Source organism: Micromesistius poutassou, assembly GCF_964030765.1.
Source record: "Micromesistius poutassou genome assembly, chromosome: 2".
Taxonomy (NCBI): Eukaryota; Metazoa; Chordata; class Actinopteri; order Gadiformes; family Gadidae; genus Micromesistius; species Micromesistius poutassou.
Genome location: NC_140272.1, coordinates 6,142,329 through 6,148,125, shown reverse-complemented (window position 1 = coordinate 6,148,125; position 5,797 = coordinate 6,142,329). Strand labels below are relative to the sequence as shown.

General features: G+C 54.0%; 1 pseudogene across 1 annotated transcript in view; it reads left to right on the top strand.

The window, feature by feature from the left end:
* Nucleotides 1-4,296: 4,296 nt before the first annotated feature.
* Nucleotides 4,297-5,797, top strand: part of LOC311339338 (zinc finger protein 385A-like) — a 5,170-nt pseudogene continuing 3,669 nt past the window's right edge. The window contains exons 1-2 of the transcript in view: nt 4,297-4,359; nt 5,267-5,330. The product of the transcript in view is annotated as a zinc finger protein 385A-like (transcript). The remainder of the gene's footprint in view (nt 4,360-5,266; nt 5,331-5,797) is intronic.

Below are 5,797 nucleotides of genomic sequence, written 5' to 3'. Positions count from 1 at the left end.
GCTGCAGCAGAGAGTGAGGCGACGAATCTACCTGGAGGACTGCAGCGGTCCCGCTCGCACCAACACCTGCAGCGCTGCGAGGAGAGACCAGCCGATCCTTGTCTTCCTGCGCGGACCAGAGGACAGGACAGAGGACACAGGACACAGGCCAGAGGACACAGGACACAGGACACAGGACGCAGGGCAGAGGACAGAGGACACAGGACGGCGATGTGGTGACAATTCTTCTGCGCCGAGTTCTGAAAGCCGGGGAGAAGGAGAGATACGTCCACAGAGACCGAGAACTGAAGACAGAACCATTGAGGCGTCTTCAGCCTTCATGATGATCTTAGGTAGGGCTTTCCTCTCAAATGTTTGTTTGAAATGCTGACGTGATGAACGGCCCTTCGTAGAAAGAAAAGAACCCCTCCGCTGAATGCGTCTGATTCTGTCGCGAGCGCAAACTTTTAAGAGTCGTGCGTCACTGACGTGGCGGAAGAGGTTCTTCCACGCTGTGTATTTAGGATTCTTTTAGAATGAAAGGAGCCCCTTGTGTGTGTGTGTGTGTGTGTGTGTGTGTGTGTGTTGGTCTGAGGTCCACATTAATAATTGTAATGATAAGGATCTTTTCTTGCGTGGTCGTGAGCAGCTGAGTAGAAAACAGGAACCCACAGCTAACAAGATCTCCGCTCCATGGAGCCATGTTCTTAACGCATGCCTGCTCTAACCCTGTGACACCCACACACCCGTGCACGCACACACACACAGCCGCACACCGCGCACATGCACACACACACGTGCACACACAAACACACACACACACCCGCGCATGCACACACACAGCCGCGCACCACACACATGCACACACACATACACACAGATGCACACAAACACACACACAAACACCCGAGCACACACACACACACACACACACACACACGCAAACAAACACACGTGTGCACACGCACACACACACACACACACACAGTGGTCAGTCACAGAGATTTATTCTCATAAATCATCCAATTAGGAGATTAAATTTCAAAACATTAACAACGGACAGTTTCTTGGCTTCTATATTTTCACAGTCTATTTTTAGGCACAGCTTTAGTTGACCACAATAACCTTGATGTTTGTGTGCGTGTGCGTGTGCATGTGCGTGTGTCTGCGTGTGTGTGCTTGTGTGTGCTTACGTGCGTGCGTGTGCGTCGTCTGTGTGCTTACATGCGTGCGCGTGTGTGCTTATGTGCGTGCGTGCGTGTGTATGTGTGTTTGTATGTGTGTATGTATGTGTGTGTGTGTGTGTTGTGTGTGCGCTTACGTGCGTGCGTGTGTGCGTGCGTGCGCGTGCGTGCGTGTGCATGTGCTCTGCGTGTGCGTTGAGTGTGTGTGTGCTGTGTGTGTGTGTGTGTGTGTGTGTGTGTGTGTGTGTGTGTGCGTGAGTGTGTGCGTGTGCCTATAGTTTGTTAGCTTCTCTTCATGCTCAGAGGTCTTCTAATAAGCTTGAAGCTCCACTAATCTGGCTTGCTGCAGAAGATATGAATTAACATCAGTCAGCTTAATAAACGCTGAGAGATGAGAGCTGATCTCAATGACAGCAGAGACGGGTGCTGGGATGGCCAGCTCCCCAGGGGGTCTCCGGACCAAAATAGCCCCCACGCCAGGGTGAAGGAAGTGTTTGTGTTGACATAGCAGAAGAGACGAGGTGGGCCACATCAAGGTTCATGTACACACGACGTGTGTGTATATGTGTGTGTGTGTGTGTGTGTGTGTGTGTGTGTGTGTGTGTGTGTGTGTGTTTGAAGAGAGAGGATGTGTGTATGTGTGTGTGTGTGTGTGTGTTTGAGAGAGAGGGTTTGTGTGTGTGCGTGCGTGCATGCGTGCGTGTGTGTGTGTGTGTGTGTGCGTGCGTGTGTGTGTGTGTGTGTGTGTGTGTGTGTGAGAGAGAGAGTGTGTGTGTCTGTGTTTGAAAGAGAGGGTGTGTGTGTGTTTGAGAGAGAGGGTGTGTGTGTGTGTGTGTGAGAGAGACAGGGTGTGTGTGTGTGTGTGTGTGTGTGTGTGTGTGTGTGTGTGTGTGTCAGAGAGACAGAGGGTGTGTGAGTTGAAGACAGCTCTGTACTTAAAACGCTGGCTGTGGTATTTGTTAACATGCTTGTACACAACATTGCAGTAATAAACCCGGGTCAGGTCCAGCAGGGTTCTGCGGCCCGGCATTGGGCGCTCGCGGCCGCCGGCCAGCCTCAAACGGGCGACGACACAGGGCCAACGCACTTGTCAAAGGACGACAATCCACAAGAGCCCGTTCTGGCACTGACAGCCTCCTACTAGACATGAGCAATCGATCACCGTCAGGGATGCAGAGGAACCGTTTATCATCTAAAGTCTGCGTCCTCCGCTGCCGCCTCCTTCCATCACCTCCCCATGTGTTCCCCATCTTCTGCCGTCCTTCACTGAGCGGAAGTATTTCAGGAATTCACCGTGTGTGCGTAGTCAGCAGGGGAGGCGGGGCTGAAGTGAGCTCATCCCTCCAGACCGCTGGTGGAATGTGGCTTAGTCAGCCCTGCGTGATTTTCATGAATATTTCAGACCGCGAAGGTTTTGACGTCTTTACTTATTTAGAAATGGGCAGTCGGCTGCCAGTGGTGGGATGCACCGCGTCTGTTGGTCAATCTGTCCCCTAAAAAGGTGTGACGGCATTGCAGTGAGCGTGTCTGTGTGTGTGTGTGTGTGTGTGTATATGTGTGTGTGTGTCTGAATGGATTCCAGGTGCGTGTGTCTCAGATCAAACCGTAACCTTTAGACGGTGTTGAGGCGGACGGCGAGCAGTACTGACATTTAGACACGCGCTCGCTTCGCTCATGTTTGGTCAGCGGGCGAACACTGATGATTTAGTACTCCAACAAGCACCAGAACTAACTCTGTCAAAGGCACACTCACACCTTTTTTCACCGGTAATCCTAATCGTCCCAATCAGCACAATACTAATAATCATACTCATAATTATGATAATCATAATTATAATGATCATCGTCATCGCCTCTCCTTCTCATTTACATAACCCCCATCGCTCCCTCCTCATCTTCCTCCTCCTCATCCCCCCCTCCTCACCCCCCCTCCTCATCCCCCCTCATCCCCCCCTCCTCACCCCCCCTCCTCAACCCCCCTCATCTTCCTCCTCCTCATCTTCCTCCTCCTCATCCCCCCCTCCTCACCCCCCCCTCCTCATCACCCCCTCATCTTCCTCCTCCTCATCCCCCTCTCATCTTCCTCCTCCTCATCTTCCTCCTCCTAATCATCCCCCAACGTCCTCATCCTCCTCATCTTCCTCCTCATCCCCCTCCTCATCACCCCCTCATCTTCCTCCTCCTCATCCCCCTCTCATCTTCCTCCTCCTCATCTTCCTCCTCCTAATCATCCCCCAACGTCCTCATCCTCCTCATCTTCCTCCTCCTCATCCCCCTCATCTTCCTCCTCCTCTTCCTCCCCTCCCCTCCCCTCCCCTCTCTCCCCCCCCATCCCCATCACGGTGGCCATCATTCAGAGCGTCTGCCTGGCATCCTGCGTGCACCTGGAGAGCAGAGCGTCCCGGCGAGGGGAGAAATAAAGCGCTCCTCTTAATTACCCCGGTGCCGCCGGCTCCCGGCGGGCCCCCGCTCTCCTTTCCCCGTCCTTGAGAGTCGTGAGCGCAGCATCCCCTCCGGTCGGCGGCCAGGTGACGCACTGCCTGTCAGAAGATAATGGAAAGTCTTTTGGAGGCTCGTTCTCCATGAGAGCTCCAACGATGTGCGTCCACCCCATCGCTGCATGCCCTGTTCACCTCCCGTCCTGCAGCTTAGCGCTGCGGCGTGCGTGTTTGGGTGTGTGTGTGCGTGCGTGTTTGGGTGTGTGTGTTAGTGTGTGTTTGGGTGTGTGTGTGTGTGTGTGTGTGTGTGCTCGTCGAGGCATGTGTATCCTGTGTGTGTGTGTGTGTGTGTGTTTGGGTGTGTGTGTGTGTGTGTGTGCTCGTCGAGGCGTGTGTATCCTGTGTGTGTCTGTGCGTCTGCGTGCGTCTCCGATTGATCAGGTTTCTGTGTCAATATGTACCATGTCGCACTGGCTCCCAGCTGCCTGGCAGATGACTAAGCAAATACAATAATCGGGTGAGGTTTGAGAGCTGTTGACTGTTGACTGACTGTCCCTCTGTTCGCCTTGCTGCCTGTTTTCTCTGGCTCAGGGTGTGTGTGTGAACGCAGTGCATCCTTCTCAAACAGCCTAACCCAGTTGGAGGCATGGTCCCGGGTCAGGGGGTCCGGCGCTCAGAGGGAGGAGGGCGGCCCGATGGCCTCAGCCTTCAGCACCTCCTTCAGCACCACCTTCAGCACCATCTCCGGCTCCACCAAGGTGAGCTGAAGGTGGAGCTGTGCTTCAACACCACATTCAGCTTCACCTTCAGCTCCGTGTGCTGAAGGTGGTGCTCTGTACTACTGAGGGCGTTGCTAGAAGTGGAGCTCCGCAGGACAATGGGTCCAGTCAATTAGAATCTATTGTCCCTCAGCCTGACCGCGCTTTCAGTGTCTGACGGGTGAATCGCTGCACACACACACACACACGCAGACACACACACACGCACGCACGCACGCAGACAAACATACACACAGACAAACACACACACACACACGCATGCAAAGACACAGAAACATGCACACGATTATGCGCATGCAGAAACAGACAAACACACATACACGTACGGACGCAGACACACACACACACACACACACACACACGCAGACACATGCACATTTATCCCCTTAAAAAATTGGATTGCCTCCGAATGAACGTGGCTTTAAAATGCCGCGTAAGACAAAGAGTTCACATCGTATTGGACTGTGTGTCTGCAGAGTGCTCCAGACTTTCATTGACTATCGGTCTGTCAACACAGAGGAACAGGAAATAACAACTGACACAAATGCTCAGGGAATGATCCAACATGCCCCAATGTATAACAAGGGGGATAAAAGAGCACAAAAATGAATGTCCTTCCCTGACACACACACACACAAACCCACATGCACGCACGCACACACACACACACACACACACACACACACACACACACACACACACACACACACACACACACACACACACACACACACACACACACACACACACACACACACCACGGTGATTGATTGCAGTGTTTACCGTGTTATGGTGGAGTCTCAGAGCACCAGGACACAGACACGTGTGCAATACTCGTTATGAAGACCTTTGCAGACATTGACGTGTGGACGTGTGGACGCAGCAGGTGTTGACGTGGGGACAGGGGCTGCTCCTTCTGGGCAGTGTGGCCATCAGCCAGCACACGGCAGGTTACCGCTCACCTTGAACTGACCTCTAAACATGCAGCCTGCCCCGCTCCCCATCCTCCCCCTGTCCCTCCCCCTCTCTCCTCCCCCTCCCCCCACTCTCCTCCTGTCCCCTCCCCCTGTCCCTCCCCCTCTCTCCTCCCCCTCCCCCCACTCTCCTCCTGTCCCCTCCCCCTGTCCCTCCCCCTCTCTCCTCCCCCTCCCCCCACTCTCCCCCTCTCTCCTCCCCCTCCCCCCACTCTCCTCCTCCCCCTCATCCCACTCTCCCCCTGTCCCCTCCTCCTCCCTCACTTCCCGCTGTCCACTCCCCCCCCACCTCTCTCTCTCTTCCTCTCAGACCAATGTCCACTCTCTCCGACAATGGCCTCCACCATCATCACCCTCTCTTGCTCTTCTGTCTGTGTCCTTTTCTCTGCGGTTCTGAAATTTGCTCCTCCTGCAGACCTCTCTCCATCATGAGATGGTCCTTC